Here is a 17,601-nt window from a genome sequence, read left to right on the forward strand (position 1 = left end):
AAAGCTCTATTTGTGGGGAAAAAAACAACATAATTTTCATTTATGTACAGCGTTGCATGACTGCACAATTGTCAGTTAGAATAAAGCAGCGCCATATCGCAAAAAATGGCCTGATTAGGAAAGGAGGTAAATCCTTTGGAGGGCAAGTGGTTAAACTACCAGCATGTCTTTGGAGTGTGGGAGGAAACCCAGGCAAGCACAGTGAGAACATGCAAACTACAGGCAGGTGGTGCCGTGTTTGGCATTCAAACCAACGACCGTAGTGCTGCTAAGTGGAGGTGCTAACCACCCAGCCACTGTGCTGTCCTGACAGCTCTCCATAAACAGCCAGTCTACACAGCCTAGTCATACAAGGAGTGAGAACCATTCAAGTCTTGCAGGGGTGTTATAAAGCTGATCATACAAGTTACATGTTTGGACAATCTGATGGATAACAAAATACGAAAGGTAATTCGCCATTGGCAAACTGTTCCTGTGTAGTCTTAAGCTGGCCATGCATTGATCGGAACATGGTCAGTTCAGCAGATGGGTGTGTGGGTGTTCCTGCACAACAGAAGTTGATTGTTTGATCTACTTCTGTTAAAGGGGCATGCTGGAAAATGTTTTTCAATCAGCAGCTGCAACCTCTGATCAGTGTATTTTGATAGCGGCGGGTCCCGTTGTCAGAATTCAAAGTCTCAATGGGGGGATTCCTCCAGCTACATCCTTTGTGTGGATGGAGGAATCTTTGTTTTCTATTATTCAGCCCCCTGCCTGAATTGGAAAAAAAAATAGCTGTCTATAGCCAGGTTAAGGAGAATAAAGTGCCAGGTGAGCAGCAGACCCCTCTAGTACCAACTTATCAGGGTAAAAAAAAAGTGGCTGGTCACAGATTTCTAATTGGTGCGCTTAAAAATAATTGGCCATCAGTGTGTTCTGATTGCTCCTTGCGGTCAGATGACCCCTGCACTCAGACTTTCCAGACAGGATAATTTTATGCCCAAAGCCAAGAAGATCTGAACAAAAATACTTAAAAGTACAAGCAATCATCGCTCTAAAATCAAGTCATCTTTGCCATTCCAATTGTGCCTGCTAGCACATTTCAAAAATGCCGCTCTGAATGATCATACGCGTTCATGTCCATGAATGACAGTCTGCTGACAATCCCGCCTCACTGGAGAATCTGCAGGATATCTGCCTCTCAGTCATTAGAGTGGAAGAAACAACAGGTGTAAAATGCAAGAAATTACCATGCGATAATTCAGCCATCGTCACCTTTCCAATGGTGCCTGCTAGCATGTTTCAAAGACATCACTCTGTATGGTCATTTGTATCTTGTGAACGACAATCCCACCTCACTGGAACATCAGCAAAACATCTTCTTTTTTAGCCATTTGCCACAATAAATGAGCTAACTGCTGTCTGACTTTTGAGGCAACTTTACTCCTTAATTCCCTGCCCCACTGGCAACTGAACAGAAATGTTCATTCGCTGTGGGTAACTGTACCTGTTTAGTCAAAGACGACTGAGGCCCCAATAAAACATAAGTGTTTTGTAGCACCATTTGTAGGCTCAACATCCAAAATCCCATTTACTTCACTCAGGTGCCTTTAGCTTGAAGCCTGATGCTACTTTTGATTCTGAATCAGGCACTTTTGGCCCTAAAGACTTCAAAAGGAATGCCTGAAAATGCACAAATCTTGCATACGTGCAAAAAAACATGAAAATGCTAACAAAAATAATACGTCTGAAAGTCGCACTGCTCAGGTGTGAATGCACCCCAAAAGAGTTTTCAGACCGGACAATTTTACAAATATTGTGAACCAAATTGCTTTAAAAGCACAAGCAATCACCATGTGCCGATCAAGCCATTGTCGCTATTCCGATTCTGCCTGCTAGCACGGTTCAAAGATATTGCTCTCTATGATCTTACATATTCATATCCCGTGAACAGTCATCGACCAACAATTCTGCCTCACTGGAACATCAGCACGATGCATAAGCATCTCACTCTTAGTCATTAAAGTAGACGAACCGATCACCATAAGACGCAAGAAATCACCATATGACAACTGAGCCACCCTTACCATTCTGATCATGCCTGCTTCCATCTTTTAAAGACGTTGCTCTGTATAACTGTACACCTTTCCCATGAAAAAGCAAGGATTCTCCTGCCTCGTTGGAACATCAGCATGATGCCTGTCTCTTAGTTTTTACAGTAGACAGACCACCAAGTACAAGCGATCACCATGCAACAATTGTCCCATCCCCGCCATTTTGCAAGCACATTTTAACGTCGTCATGTACAATCGCATGCAATCATATCCAATGATCTTCTCCAAACTTCAGCACGGTGTCTGCCTCTTTACTGTTACAGTAGATGAACAGACTGCTGTAAAGCTCAATCGATCACCATGCGACAATTAAGCCATCCTTCCATTCTGTTAGCGTGTTTCAAAGATGTTTCCCTTTATGATTGTGCACCTTAATATCACGTGAATGGGCAATGGTTTTACCACATTGCTGTAACATCAGAATGATGTCTGTCTCTTAGGCATTACAGTAAACAAACTGACCACTGTAAAGTACAAGCGATCAGCATGCAACAATTGAGCCATCTATGCCATTCTTCTAGCACATTATAAAAATGTTGCCCTGAGTACACCTTTATAATGGGCAATGATCGCCCTCCCCCCCAAATATCAGCACGATGTCTACCTCTTTACCAGTCCTTGCAGCAAACAAACCAACCACAGCAAAGTGCAAGGGATCACCACAATCGACCCATTCTTGCCATTCTGCTAGAAACTTTTTAAAAACTTGTCCTATAAGATTGTACACCTCCATATCCCATGAATGGGCAATAATTTTACCACCTCACTGGAACATCCTCATGACGTCTGCCTCTTGTTTGTTACAGCAAATGAACTGACTGCTGTAAACTGACTGCTTTAAAGTGCAAGTGATGGCAACTGCTGTAAAATGCAAGAGATCACCATGCAACAATCGAGCCACCCTCGCCATTCTGATCGTGCTTGCTAGCACATTTTAAAGAGGTTGCCCTGTACGACTGTAGGCAATGACTTTTCCTTGAACATCAGTATGACGCCTGCCTTCTTACCAGTCCTTACAGCAATCAAACCAACCACCGTAAAGCACAAGAGATAACCATGTGACAATTAAAGTGCAAGCCATCACCATGTGACAATTGACTCCCCTGCCAATCTGATCGTGCCTGATATTTTAAGGAAGTCACTCTGTATGATCGTACGCATTCCTATTTGATCAATTATTCACCCCCCAACATCAGCAGAACTTCTGCCTTCTTACCAGTCATTACAGATAAACTGACCACTGTAAAGCGCAAGAGATCACCATGGGACCCATCCTTGTCATTCCACTAGCACTTATAAGACTTCGCCCTGTGCACAGGCAACGATCTCCCCCTGAACATCAGTGCGACATCTCCCAACCAACCACTGTGAAGTGCAAGCGATCACAATCCTCGCCATTCTATTTAAAGATGTCGCCCTGTACAATCATACACATTCATATCCTGTGACTAGGCAGTGGTCTCCCCCTGAACATCAGCATGACATCTCCCTCTTTACCATTTGTTAAAGTAGACATACTGATTGCTGTGAAGCGTGTTCACCATGTGGTACTTGAACAATCCTCGCCATTCTGCTAGCACTTTTTAAAGATATCGGCCTGTATAATCTCACACATTCATATCCTTTGAATAGCCAGTGATATCCCCCTTTACAGTAGACGGACTGACCACTATAAAGTGCAAGAGTTCACCATGCGACAAATAGACGATCTGCCATGTTTTGCTAGCACTTTTTAAAGACGTCTACCTGTACAATAATACACATTTGTATCCTGTAAATAGGCAATGGTCTTTCCCTTCACCAGCACATCTCCATCTTTACCAGTTGCTACAGTAGACAAAGCGACCACTTGCAAAGTGCAAGAGATCACCATGTGACAATCGAACGACCTTCGTCGTTCTGCTAGCACTTTTTAAAGTCGTCGCTCTGTGCGATCGTACACACTCATATCCTGTGACTAGGCAATGGTCTTTCCCTTCATCAGCACATCTCCCTCTTTACCAGTTGCTACAGTAGACAAAGCGACCACTTTCAAAGTGCGAACGATCCTCGCCATTCCACTAGCACTTTTTAAAGACGCTGCCCTGTACGATCGTAGGCCTTCGTAACCAGTCAATGATCTCAGCACAACATCTGCCTCTTTACCAGTCCTTACAGCAAAAGAGCCGACCCCCGAGGAGAAATCGCCCCATCTATGTCTGGAGCGTGATCACACTTAACTCTTTCACTCCCAGCCACGCTCCCAATCCAACCCCTGCCAGCCTTGGTGCACGCAACTCCTCCTGCTCTTCCCTCTGCCCAGCAGCACCCTCCCTATCCTCCTTTTCTTCCCCCCTTTATTCCTCCTCTCCCTCTTGTCCCCCCTCTCTCTCTCTCTCCAGCATGCTCCCTCTGCTCTGCTCTGTCTTGTTTACCCAGCAGGTGGATGTGACGTCAGGGACTCACCACAGCAAAAAATAACAACAGCTCAATCCGCCGGTCCAGCGTGGGCACCACTTGCAAAGTGGAAGAAGAAGGGGGAGCGAGAAAATAGTGCCTGAGCCCAGAGAGAGAAGAGAGCCAGGAGGGGAGATTAAACAAAAAAAAAAAACAGACTGCACGCGGGAGGGAGAGAAATAGAGAAAAAAAAAAGAGGAGGGAGGCAACAATAAACAAACAAGGCAGATTGAGAGAGAAGAGCATTGTGCTGGCTGCGCCCTGGAGAGCTGCAGAGAGTCCGGGAGAGACAGGAGTGAGCTCCACAGCGGAGGAATCTATTGTTATTTATTGTGTGGCTGTTGCATGCTGTACTTGCTGCCCGGGATCTCATGTGCATTTAAAAGGATAAAGCAATAACAACTTCACCCAACACACCCTCCACACTCAACTGCCGGGGGTCTGCTGCTGCTGCGGGTGAGTGTTGGGCGGCTGTGGCTGCACTTTGCAGGCAATTCATGTCCCACTGCCATTGTTACTCGTCTGCTTTTTTTTTTTAATTGCATTTTCTTCTGATCACTCCTGCAAGTACTTTGTGGTTTCCCTTACCCCGGCCCTGGGTGCTGTGCCCAGCTGGCACCCACTTACATACCCTTTGAAAGTAGTTTGAAGACTTGTTAGCGCAGCTCTCGGCCAGGGATGGGTGGAGGAGAGGGGCTGCCAGCTGATGGCACCACTTTCCCCCAGTTAGATGTCACTTGGTTGGGTGCCAGGGTGCCCATGTGCTATGCAAGGGATTTAAATGCCCCTTTAAAGTAGTTTTGGGACTTGCTGGTAATAGATTGATTTGCTGCTAGGGGAGCAGAGAAGGTTGTAAGCTGCTGACATCACTTTTTTCCCCAGTTAGATTTGAATGGGTTAGATGCCAGGGTACCCATGTGCTGTGCAGGGGATTTTAATGCCCATTTTAAAGTAATTTTGGGACTTGCTGGCAATAGTTTGACTTGATGCTATGGGAGCAGAGAAAGTCGAAAGCTGCTGGTATCACTTTTTCCTAGTTAGATTTCAATGGGTTGGATGCCAGGGTGCCCGTGTGCCTGTTTCAAATTACTTTTCGATTTGCTGGAAGTTTCAGGTAGGGGAGCAGAAAGTACCACAAGCAAAGATTTCAATGGGTTGGATGCCAAGGTGCTTTGGTTTTTAATGCCCCTTTTAAAGTAGTTTTTGGACCTGCTGGCAATAGTTTTATTTGCTGTTGGTGGGGTATGGGAGGTTGAAAGTAGTTGGCATCACTTTTTTCCCAAGTTAGATTTCAGTGGGTTGGATGCCGGGGTGCCCATGTGCTGGGGATGTAAATGACCCTTTTAAAGTAGTTTTGGGATCAACTGGCAGTAGTTTCATTCAACGTTAAGGGAGTAGAGAGAGCTGCCAGCAATTGGCACCACTTTTTCCTAGTTAGATGTCACTGCGTTGGGTGCCAAGGTCTTTAAAATGCCCCTTTAAAGTAGAGTTAGGACCTGTTGCCAATAGTTTCATTTACTTTTTGGGCAGCAGAAAGAGCAGGGACCATGTTTTTCAATGAGTTCCATGCCAGGGTGCCCATGTGCTGGAGCTTTTAACACCCCTTTAAAGTAGTTTTGGGACTTTCTGGCAATAGTTTCATTCACGGTTAGGGAAGTAGAGAGGGCTTCAAGCAGTTGGCATCACTTCTTGATAGGTAGACTTCAGTGGGTTGGATGCTAGAGTGCCTTAGTGCTGGGCAAGAGTTTAAAAGTCTCTTTAAAGTAGTTTTTGGATTTGCCTGAACATTTTTTATTTACTGTTAGAGAAATGGAGAGGGTTGCAAGTAGTTGGCACCTCTGATATTTCAGTGGATTGGATGCCAAGGTGCCCATGTGCTGTGCAAGGGTTTTAAATGCCCCTTTAAGGTAATTTTGGGATCTGCTGGCAATGGTTTTATTCACTGTAGGGAAGCAGGGAGGGCTGCAAGTAGTTACCACCACTTTTTCCTTGTTAGATTTCAGTGGGTTGAATGCTAGGGTGCCCATGCACTAGGCATGGACTTTAAATGCCCCTTTAAAGTAGTTTTTGGACCTACCAATGGTAATTTAATTTGCTTTTTGGGGGGGGGACAAGAAGGTTGCATGCAGTTGGCACCAGTGAGATTTCAGCGGGCTGAGTGTAAGGGTGCCCATGTGCTGGGCAGTGAGTTAAATGCCTCCTTAAAGTAGTTTTGGGACCTGCTGGCAATAGTTTAATGTGTTGTTAGGGGAACAGAGAGGGTTTCAAGCAGTTGGCACCACTTTGTCCAAGTTTTATGCCAGTGAGTTAAGTGCCCATGTGCTGTTGCTTTAAGTGCCCATTTAAAGTAGTTTTGGGACCTTCTAGCAATGATTTAATTCATTGTTAGGGGAGCAAAGAGGGCCGCCAGATTTTTTTCACAGTGGGAGCTTAGATGCCCATGGGAAAGAGGCATGGAGTAGTATGGGGCTCAGTACTCTGGAAGTGATGGGGGGCCTGAAAAGTATTTCCACCACATATTTAGAGTGGAACATTAATTCAAGTGCCCATGTAGTAAACATGCCAACCTATGTGCCCCTTTCAAGCAATTATATCATTGACATGGCCGTGTTTGTCCCTGGTGATAGGTTTAGTATGGGGTGCCCCATACCTTTTATTTTTTTCATGTAGTGCCCGGGTGTTGAGGGCATCAGTATACAGTAAATGCCCCTTTAAAGTAATTGTAAGGCTGCCATTGCAGTTTTTAGTCATTAGTAGTTTTAAAAGGAGTGCTTGACACTTTTTGTTTTTGTTTCTTGTAAAGTTTTAATCGTCCAATATTCACATGTCCATGTGCTGGGGCATTAGCTTTAAGTAACTGTAAAACTGGCATTGCATTTTGTGTTCTGAGGAAGTGATAATGGTGGGATTTGCAGTTTTTTAACCATAATACAATTTTATGCGTCTAGTACCTAAATGCGCTGGTCTAAAGATGCCCTTGACCTGTGGCACCAAGGGCTCCTTTTAAATAAATTTAGCAATTTGCTTTGGTTTTATTTATTTCTGGGAGAGTCACAAGTTTAATCACTTTTCAGTTTTTATTTCTTAAGTGTCCAGATATCCATGTGCTGGGGGAACCAATTTAGATGCCCAGATAAAGCATTTTCTTAGTGCTGCTGGGGTAGTGGAGGGACTTGCAAGAAGTTTCCAGCATTTTGTATAACATATTTTTTTTGGTTGCTCAGATGCCAGGCACACCAAAGTAAGTGCCCCTTAGTTTTAGAACTGCTTTCATGAACTCCTAACACAGTTATTAACCCCCCTCCCCTCCAACTTGATACATTTTACGCATGTAGAAACATCTAAAAAATTGTTAAGACTGGACCGGGACCAAATGTTGCTAAAGTTTCTAAAGTACCAGGTTTGGTATTTAAAACGGGGCAATCAGCAAAGTACTAGAGAACATTTGTGACTTTAACATTTTTTGTAGTGTGAAATTATTTGCAACTCTGTAACTTCTGTTACAAATGAAACATTTTGAGACTAAAACTTTCTTACTGAAGTTAAAAAAAGAAACCCGCTAGCTTTTTCTTTTACTACCCAATCAATCCATTATATCATTTTGGGCAATTCCTACTTTCCATATTGAATTTGTCTCCTTTTACCAAAGCAGCTGTACTACTGGGGTATGTTACAAGTACCTGCAGCTCTGTTGTTTCATGCCATGGAGGATTTAGCAGTCTTCTGAAAACTGTTGCAGATGCACAGAGAGAAGGGGGTAAAGTCCACTATTATATCCAAGGTTCCCAAAGTGCCATTTGTGCATCTCATGTAATGCATTATATCCCAAAGGTCATGCAAGCAGTGTCCTTGCTTTCTTCTTGGTGCTGACTGCAGGGGCTAGGATGTTGCACACACAGTCCTTACTCCTTACTCGAAGATGCCTGTTATTGCAAGTCTACTTGACTGACTTATTATAATGAAGGTTTCAGGAACAAGCAGCCTAGCAAGACTTCCTGAAATGCTTTCTAATCTATACTCTGATTAAAAAAAGTACTTAGTTCCAGGATTCCACCAGTAATATTTAGAGAATTTAGTGTAAAAGAAAAAAAAAGTCCCCTGCTGCAAGTCTGCAGATTAAAAGTCCACAATTCTCCCCGCCACCCACTTTAGCTTCATCACAAATAGTCTTCTATTCATAGCTAATTAACTCATTTATCTATCCTGTGCCTCCTCCTTATGCAAGTGGCTTTATCAATTTCAGATTGCCTTGCTGGTTTTGTAGGGTATTTACATTTTTTGCACTTTTTTTTTCATTGTGTAAATAAAGATTCACTGCATCTCTCCATTATCTGTTCCTGCATGCTGGCTGTGTATAATTTTTTTTTCTGTAACACATTGCGGAAGGAAAATGCTAAAATAAATAAATAAAATGAGCAGATAAATTGTTGCCTAAAATAACATTTTATAAGAAAAAAAAAATCCTAGCAAAGTTTATTCCAAATGCCAATGCAAGTTGACAGCCTTCCCTCTCTTGTAACTGCTGGTATAATACATTCCAAGTCTTTTTCTACAAATACCATCTGTAAGATGATTATAATTTATAAACGCTGAGGCTTTGAACCATCTGACATGATCCTCTTCTTTTTTTTTTTTTTTTTTTTAATCTAATAAGGGCTTACAAAATCCGGCTCTCTAAATATAAATATATATTAACAAAATTATATATATATATATATATATATATATATATATATATATATATATATATACACAACCACGAGAGAGTGTGTTATATTGTGTGAGCTGAACATAAAAATGGATAGTCTGGTGTTTAAAAGGGGTAGCACACAAGTTTGTTAAGCACATTGATGTATCTGCTAAAAAGAATTATACCTTACCTGCAAATTTTACATGTGTAATTGCGTGCTTAGTACTTAGTCTAAACCCCTGACAATTCCTCCTTTTGTGTTTTGACTTTGGTATGTGTCAAATCTGAAAACAGCAGACAGGTTGCACTTTCCTTTTCATACCTAGGTGTGCAGTGACACCTGGTCTATTCTTCCCCCTTTTTTTTTTTTTTTTTGGGAGATGACTTTTTCAGCCTTCCTGTCATAATAAACTGCTCAATGATCCTGTGTTTTTCTTTCCAGGCTTTGTTAGCAGGCGATGGAGGTGGAAAAATAATCCTGCATTTGGGTTTAGAAATCAAGTCAACCGGACTTTTGCCAGGTGTGTAGAAATTTTATGTATTTGTGTGTACCAGTTCTGATTTTGTATGCTGATAAATACATCACATTTGTTGGTATGTTTTGTACTGTTTTTAAATTATTTTCTAAATAATAAAAATAACAGGATTCTATTAAAATGTGAGTTGTAGAGTAAACACAAAATAAAAGTGCTGTATGATTAATATATTGCTGTGGAAGTATTCTTTTTATTTCTGTAGTCTCAGGATTAGCCATTGTCTGAGTAAGAGAGGGAAAGAATTTTTTTCCCTTTTTTTTTTTTTTTTTTTTTGGGTGGTTGGAGGGGGGGGGGAGTTGGTTGGAGGGGAATAAGTAAACAGCCTTCAACAAGTGAACCTTGACAACGTAGATTAAGGAGTGCAGAGGAGATCAAACGCAGCTTCTGCTGTGCTGTTGTCAAGAGCAGGATGGCTGCTGGCTCAGGGTTAGCAAGCCTACAAGTTCACTTATGCAGAAATGGGACTATTACAAACCTTGGCCTTTGTTGGGAAACTAAAAGTGCAAAATTATTACTAGAGCTTCATGTTTTATGTGTGAATTTTAACTTCTGCAGACAGATCTGAATAGGAAACATCCAAACTTCCCAGCAATGTAATAATGTGCATTCCAAGTAATTTTAATCACTGTTATCACTAAAGTCTGCACTTCATTGGGCAGCCTTTACAAATAATTGAGATAAAAAAATAACAGTTATGTCAAACTTAAATTATGCAAATATAATTTGAGAAAATTGTGAAAAACCAAAGTCTATAAGCATTACATCTGACCTTTTTTAATTTTTATTTATTTATTTAGAGTTGTTTATGGTCATACAATTAAATTTTATATGATTTTATCTTTTTAGTGCCATTAGCTGTCTTTTTTTTTTTTTTTTTTTATTCCTGGACGGCTTGCGGCTTTGCAATTATCATCTTTCATTTGTTAACAAGAAAAATCACACACTCAGACTGAATGTGTGATATATATTTTTAATCAAGGACCTATGGAAAGATGATTTTGAAATGTTTCCATTTTTTCCTAATTAAGTCGTGCCTTTGTAACTGTGGCAGTGTTCTGTGCACTATATCTGCAGTCACATAATTTGGTTTGGATTAAAAAAAAAAGATGATTATAATAAAATGTAATACATTGGGTGTGCTTGTCTGTTGTTACAGTTGTTAACGCTGTTTCACAGTAATACGAGAGATTTATTTTTTACTGGTGAATTTTAAAATCTGTATTTTAAAAAATTATGGTCTGTATGATTATATATGCAAACATCGCGATTTTATTTGCAAGCATAAAATTATAGAGGCAGTGTGCCATCATTTTCAGGTTCGCTTTTTTTTTTTTTTTTTACCATCTTATCAAATATGTCATTATATTTTCAGGGTGTGAAAGCAGCACTCTGTATATTTAAACTTTTATAGTTTTCCTTAACTATGGTCGAGATATATTAGTGGCTGTCAGGTTGGATCATAGATTTTGTTTATGATAGAAGCTTCTTTAAGTACTTGGGTTGAAGAAACTCATTTAGCCCCCATAATGAAGACTGTTAAGTGTAGAAATGAAGGTTCTAAAAAGCCTTCTTTGCCCTTTGCTCTTTGGCAATAATCTTAAATTACTGAGATTTTACTGTACCTCTAAGGGATGGGTTTTCAAGGGCTTGAGATGAGGAGTTGAGACTTTGCTCTGTGTTGGCTCACTCCCCTGTCTGAATAGTACCCTTTGCTTGTCTTTTTGTTCACCAGCTGGACTAACTTTGATGTGCTGTGCTGGTCCCCTTTTGGCAATTTTGTGCCTAGTAGCCAAAGGGAGACTCATGCTTAAAAGCTTGATTGAGGGTCCAAAAATTTAATTTCCAAATTTTATTGTACATAATTGACTGGAGAGAGCTAACGCTGATTTAACAAGGGGCAAGGAAGTCATTGCGAACAATGCATTATTTTCATACAAAGGGGGTATTTACTAAAACTGGAGAGTGCAAAATCTGATGCAGTTCTCATAGAATCGAATCCACTTCCAGGTTTTATCGTCGAAGCTTAATTGAACTGAATTGAAGCTGAAGTTAGAAGCTTATTGGCTATCATGTACAACTGCACCAGATTCTGAGTGAACCAGTTTTAGTAAATCTGACCTAAAGTCTTCTAGTCTGGCCTCTCACCTGTCAGTATTTGGAAGAAAAGGATAACTGTTCTATTTTGCTTTATGTTCCAAGTAGACAAAAGTTGTCAAATAGCTGAAAAAATGCACATTTTATCTCTTTTCTGCTTACTTCTTTTTTGTCATACTTCCCTGAAATTGTTGCTGCTTCTAAAGTGAAAACCTAAGTTATCTTCCCTGACAATTTTGTCAAGGTGCAAAGGCATTTCTAAACCCCTTCTATTGATGTGCTATGTTTTTTCTATTTTCTTTTTCTTTTTTTGCTTTTATAACAATTTTCCATTTTTTTTTCCTTATCACAGTGCAGACTGTAAAAAAGTTGTAAGCTGTTACCAAAGTGAGAAATGTAATTAAAGGCAAATTGGCACACTTGCGTTCATTTGATTTTTTTTTTTTTTTTTTTTTTAGATGTTGCAAGGTGCTAAGTTGCAAAGTTCTGTTTCTGAGGTCTTTTTTTTTTTTTTTTATGCTTGCCTGCAGTAGGGGGCGCACTTTTCTACCAAATGCAAGGATGATGATAATGATGTCACAAGTGATTTTTGGCTACGGAGAGCTCTAGCACCTCTGATGAATAGACGTTGGGTAATGTGGTGTAGGAGTTGTTCGGAGTTAAGGTCGCCAGCTGTGTAACACTGACACAGATTGTTTTTTAAGGAGAACCGGGTTTGAATCCCGCTGTGTACTGCCTTCCACCCTGGGTGTGCCACTTTGACTCTGTGTTCCAGATACCAAAAATCACATTGTACATTGGATGGGACTGTAACACTTTTTACTGAAAATAGTATATATGTTTAATATATATATTACAATAATTATTATTATACGGAATTTATATAGTGCCAACAGCTTTCGCAGTGCTTTACAATATAAAGGGGGACAGTACAATTACAATACAGTTCAATACAGAAGGAATAGGAGGGCTCTTCTCATGGAGCTTACAATCCAAAGGCACCCACCCACCATGTTAACATATGTTCTGTGTCTCCGTTGTTTTGGCACCAGTGAATTAATTTATCTGCCTGAGATACAGTGATGAGATGTTTGGCCCCGGCTTCATCTTTTATAGACAATTAGGCAGTGGGTTCCTACTGGTGGTTTTGAGTCTGTCAACCTGTGCTATGGCGTTTCCTTTTTCTTGCAACATCAGGAGGAGTCCAAAAAATTGAAAATTCAGCAGTAAGAGTGAGACTCCTCACAGTTGTCAAAGGTGGGTGGACTAGGTTTTGCTGCAGGATCTCCTGTGCATTGTGAGAATCCAGCAGGAGCTTCCAACCAGAAGCTATACTTGAGTTTTGGATGGATTAACCTATTAAAGTAAATATTTTGCAACAATAAAAAAATTGAGCAGAGGTTACCTTCAGTGTGAGCCCCACATCAAACCTTTCAGTAGATTCTGAGCTATAGACAGAAGAGGTTAAAACATATATAAAAACCCAATAATAAAAAATGAATATAAACGTTATGTTATTATGATTTCAAAAGTAGTTTTCATTATTAATATTATACTAAAAACTGCATATTTAATATCTGGTGACACTGTCATGGAGGTCCGTGTTCAGGTACTTCCTTTAGGATGACACCACTATGACCCTGTCTTCCAGTTGTTCTGCTCTATTGTCACCCTGTGGGATTTGGATGGAAACTGCAAGTGGTCATTTCAGTATACATTACATAGATAAGGCTCATGGTTATCACCATGAGGAACCCACCCTGGGAAAAGCCATCACTGGAGTACTTGTAGTTAGAAAGTGGATGCAAATACGTTGTAGGTGATCAGCCACACTGAGATGCAACAAATTCATTGTTTTCAGTATACCCAGTTCACACCAATGTATTGCATTGATGTTCAGTGGGAAAAACTTGAACATGCTGCATGTAAATGCAGTGCAATTGCTTCAGTGTTCTACAGCATGTTGTACCATGCATTCAGGAAAACAAAGAGCTTTTGTCAATACAAGTGAACTTAACGTAGCACTTAGCACACATAGATGTGTGTTAAATGCACCCAAGTGCAGCTTTGGAATCGGCCTGTATACAAATTTCAACTTTTGCTTTCAAGCCACTCTGGTTAGTGGAGCTGTTCATTGTATGAAGGAACCAACAGGAAGGCATGAGAGTGGGTGAGGCCACACATCACTTTTAGGGCTTGTTCACACCTTGGTGCAGAGACATCAGTTTTTCTGCATGCGTTCTGCAAGGGCACAATGAAATCAATTGTTCTCTGTGAGCCCTGTTCACACCACACTAGTATCATGTGCGGATCTTTTCTGCTCAGGAATCTGGAACATGTATAAAACCCGTTGGAGCGCATGAAAACTGATGTCTCTTAGTGAAATGTGTGCATCAACTTGTATCAGTTTTCATGCAGGTATCATGTGAACAAGCCCTTGAAGAAAAGGTTGAGATTTGCCTATGATATGGAAGGCTTTAAGCTTTTTAGGGCACAACCTGTTTGCCCAAAACCCAGAAATGGGTAAAAGTCAAGCCTGGCCCAGTCCCTCACTGTTGGTCAGCAAAGCTGCTGTCAAATAAAAATATAAAGGCGGTAATTTAGCGCTGGGAACAATAATGTAATATAAAGCTGCTAGCATAAAAGGCAACCTCTAAAACCCAATACAAGAAAGCTGCCATAGTGGTCACATGATTGGTAGCCTGTCCTACCAACTGCCAATCATACAGTGGACAGGAACTGTTGGTTACTGCGTAGTCAAAGTGCTGGGGGAGCATAATTGAGCATGTTGCCAGCACAAAATAGCACCTCGGCTGTACACATACACAGTGGCAACATGGCATTAAAGCCCAATCACAAAAATAAACCATGACCTTGTGAGCTGCTATGTGTTATCCCCAGCCTGTGGGATTTTTTTTTACATGCGGCTACTACCGGTGGCAAAAACTACTAATCATTGTGTTCTGCTGGCTCCTTGCTGGCAGAACACAATAACGCAGCAAGAGGGATTCCTCCATTAACACTGATTGTGTTGATGGAAGAATTTAGTGATTTTCTTTTGAAGGAAAGAAAATCAAATCATCTATGGCTTGCCATAGGGTTGTTCTGTGATTTCTACTACTACTACTGCTACTTCTACTAGCCATACAGAGCTCAAATTTCAGTCAATTCCTGTTGAATCAGCCAACATTTAAGCTGTGGTTGACTCTGTTAGCAACACCTGGGTCAATAGACTTTGGTCGAAAAATCAGTTGGGCCTGGTAAAAAAATTGTCAGCCTCACAATGGCTGCATTAAATCGCATGCAGCCACTGTTCGGGTATTTAGACAGCTGCAGGTGTTGCAAATGTCCGAATTCAGCAGTCCTCAGAGGAAATCTCTCCATCCGTCCTGTTTAGTGTGAATTGGGGAACTGAGTGATACCCCTTGTTCAGCCGGGGGGGGGCTGAATGAGAGAAATCTTAACCTTTATGGCTTGACTTAATAACACTGTGCTGTTACTTGGAAGTCTGGAAACGTACTGTAAGGCTCCATGTACACTGCAGCTGATAAACATACGTTTAGGAACTTTTCTTTTTTTTTTTTTTTCAGCAGCCCCTGAACTCTCCATAATGTTTTCCTATGTGTCCTTGTACACTGTCATTTACAGGCAGTTGAGTTTACAGTCGTTTTTTTGAACGCACCAATCTTGCGTTCAGGAGTAGATTTTATCAGCGTTTCAAATGCTAAACGCTTGTAAATGGGTGTAAATGCGGCTAACTGTGTTTATAAGCATTTGCGTTTGGAAATTTTTTTTAACTCTTCCATTTCCAGATGCTATCCAGAGCCTTATTTCATCATGAAAAACGCATTCAAATTGTTTTCCTGGTACTCAAATGGACCTGGTACACCATACTTTGAGGTTTCACATGAAAGAAAATATGTTAGACACTGCTGCAATAATTTCTGCACAGAAATGAGCTGGAACACATCCAAACACCACAAAAAAATAAATAAAAAGACCGCTAATCTCAACAAATACTGCTCTCTCTGCTTCTACTCTCTCTATTTCTCTCAAACAGTCTGAAATAGTTAATAATTTACCATTTTCCAGTGCATTCTGGGCATTTGGGAGGTTCTCCTGTGCTTATCTGTAAAAAAACACTTCTGAACGCAAACGTGGCTTAACGCGGTATGCAAACGCGGCAAAACTAAAGTTTTTTTTAACCTGCGTTTTACTGCTGTCAATTTTCAGCATTCAGAAGAGTTCTCCAAACGCACTGTGTACATGGAGCCTTAGACATGTGCTCACATTTGCAGCAGGTCTCTTAGTACATCTTGAAAACTAGTACAAACCCAAACCAAGGCAATGTTGATGTTTCACATATTTTTCCTCCCCACAGTTTTTCCCTTTTAGTAGACATTTGTTCTTTAATAGCATTATAATCCCCCTCCCCCAATTACATTTCTTTTATGTGATAGATTTTATATAAAACAGCAGTGTTGGCGTGAGACATGCAGCAATCCACAGTCACCATATGTCTCCTTTTACAGCAGTGGATGAAACCACAATGAAAAAAAATGTCTTACTGCTATGCGTTACCTTGCATTTCTTTTTAGGTTGCTATATGTGGCTTGGATTTTGGATGATTCCTACTGAATCAGCTGAAATTTGAGCCGCGGGTGCTGCTTTCAACAGCATTTTACTCAACAGAAGTTGATTGTTCATGTTTTCTTCTGTCTTTTTACCACCTGTTGCTCACAGAGCTCAATGGCTTAAGCTGATATTTGAGCTGGCCACACATAGCTTGAAATTTGGCTGATTCTGGGCCACTCAGCTCAGTAGACTTGGAAAATGGAAAGAGCTGGGTGGAAACTTATTAGCTGAACAACTCCTACATCCACATCAACACTGTTTGGGTAGAGTGACTGCTGTAGGTATCGGCTGTCAAAATACATTAGCCAGCAGTCAGTCTGCGCTGTTTAATGTGGATGGAGAAATCTGCAGGCTAAACAAACTAAATCTGTGTGTGTATGGCCAGCCTTTTGGCTTATTAAAATTGAGCCCCACCCTCAGCTAGTATTTCAAGTTTTTAATTGGTTGTTAATCCTTGCCCTTTTAAATATTGATCTTCATTATGGAAGAACCCATTAGGGAATAGAACTACTACATCTTTCTATCACTATTATATGTTTATGTGGAATCCCCAATAGATATAAGAACTCAGCAAGTGATCAGTGTGTAGCTGGAAAAGGCAGAGATGTCAGTTTTGGGTTGAGTATATAGGTGTTTTGTTTATATGGGTACTTTGGGGTTTTTTGTTTTTTTTTGCTTTAAAGGAGAAAAAACTTTCGGTTGGTTTGCACTTCCCTAGAATAGCTGGTGTTACCAATTGCAATTATTGTGTCACTAGAAGAGTTGAAAGCAATGTAGTCATGTTCTGTGAGCTGGTAATTGAAGCCTAGGATTATGCAACATCTGTGAAGGAGCTGTAGAGGGTAATCATGTTATGGCAGGTGTTAAAAATGAGGAAGGAAATGTGCCCATGAGATGGGTGACAGAGGAGTTACGAGCCGCAGAGCGTATGACGGCCATTCATCCCAGGCTAAGCATGCAGCTAACCCACCACTCATACCAGTGTGTCTTACTGGCAGGACTGTGGCTTTGTGCTTCCTGCAGGGATCCACATGGTTTGGTCCCAACCGTAATGTTTTACTGTCTCCTGTTCATTGTATCAAAAGGTGAGCAGTTACATAGTATGCATTATAAGATA

At 40.8% G+C, this 17,601-nt stretch overlaps 2 protein-coding genes across 20 annotated transcripts in view; one reads left to right on the top strand and one right to left on the bottom strand.

Annotated features, from left to right (window-relative positions):
• The window catches only part of LOC149467065 (uncharacterized), a 53,609-nt gene extending 45,070 nt beyond the window's left edge, over positions 1-8,539 (bottom strand). For 4 of the 10 annotated variants that reach the window (XR_016312027.1, XR_016312022.1, XR_016312025.1 and 1 more), the window contains exon 1: positions 4,539-4,891. The gene's annotated coding sequence lies outside the window, so the exon portion shown is untranslated. The other 6 variants (XR_016312023.1, XR_016312019.1, XR_016312026.1 and 3 more) reach the window with 6 other exon arrangements.
• FOXP1 (forkhead box P1) overlaps positions 4,415-17,601 on the top strand; it is a 1,001,617-nt gene continuing 988,430 nt past the window's right edge. For 4 of the 10 annotated variants that reach the window (XM_089672252.1, XM_089672255.1, XM_089672251.1 and 1 more), the window contains exons 1-2: positions 4,416-4,985; positions 9,662-9,740. The gene's annotated coding sequence lies outside the window, so the exon portion shown is untranslated. Of the gene's footprint in view, positions 4,986-9,661; positions 9,741-17,601 lie in introns of all 10 variants that reach the window. The other 6 variants (XM_089672256.1, XM_089672257.1, XM_089672258.1 and 3 more) reach the window with 3 other exon arrangements.

This window comes from Staurois parvus, unplaced genomic scaffold (assembly GCF_062004578.1).
Source record: "Staurois parvus isolate SC_StPar_1 unplaced genomic scaffold, SC_StPar_1.0 ptg000124l, whole genome shotgun sequence".
Classification (NCBI taxonomy): domain Eukaryota; kingdom Metazoa; phylum Chordata; class Amphibia; order Anura; family Ranidae; genus Staurois; species Staurois parvus.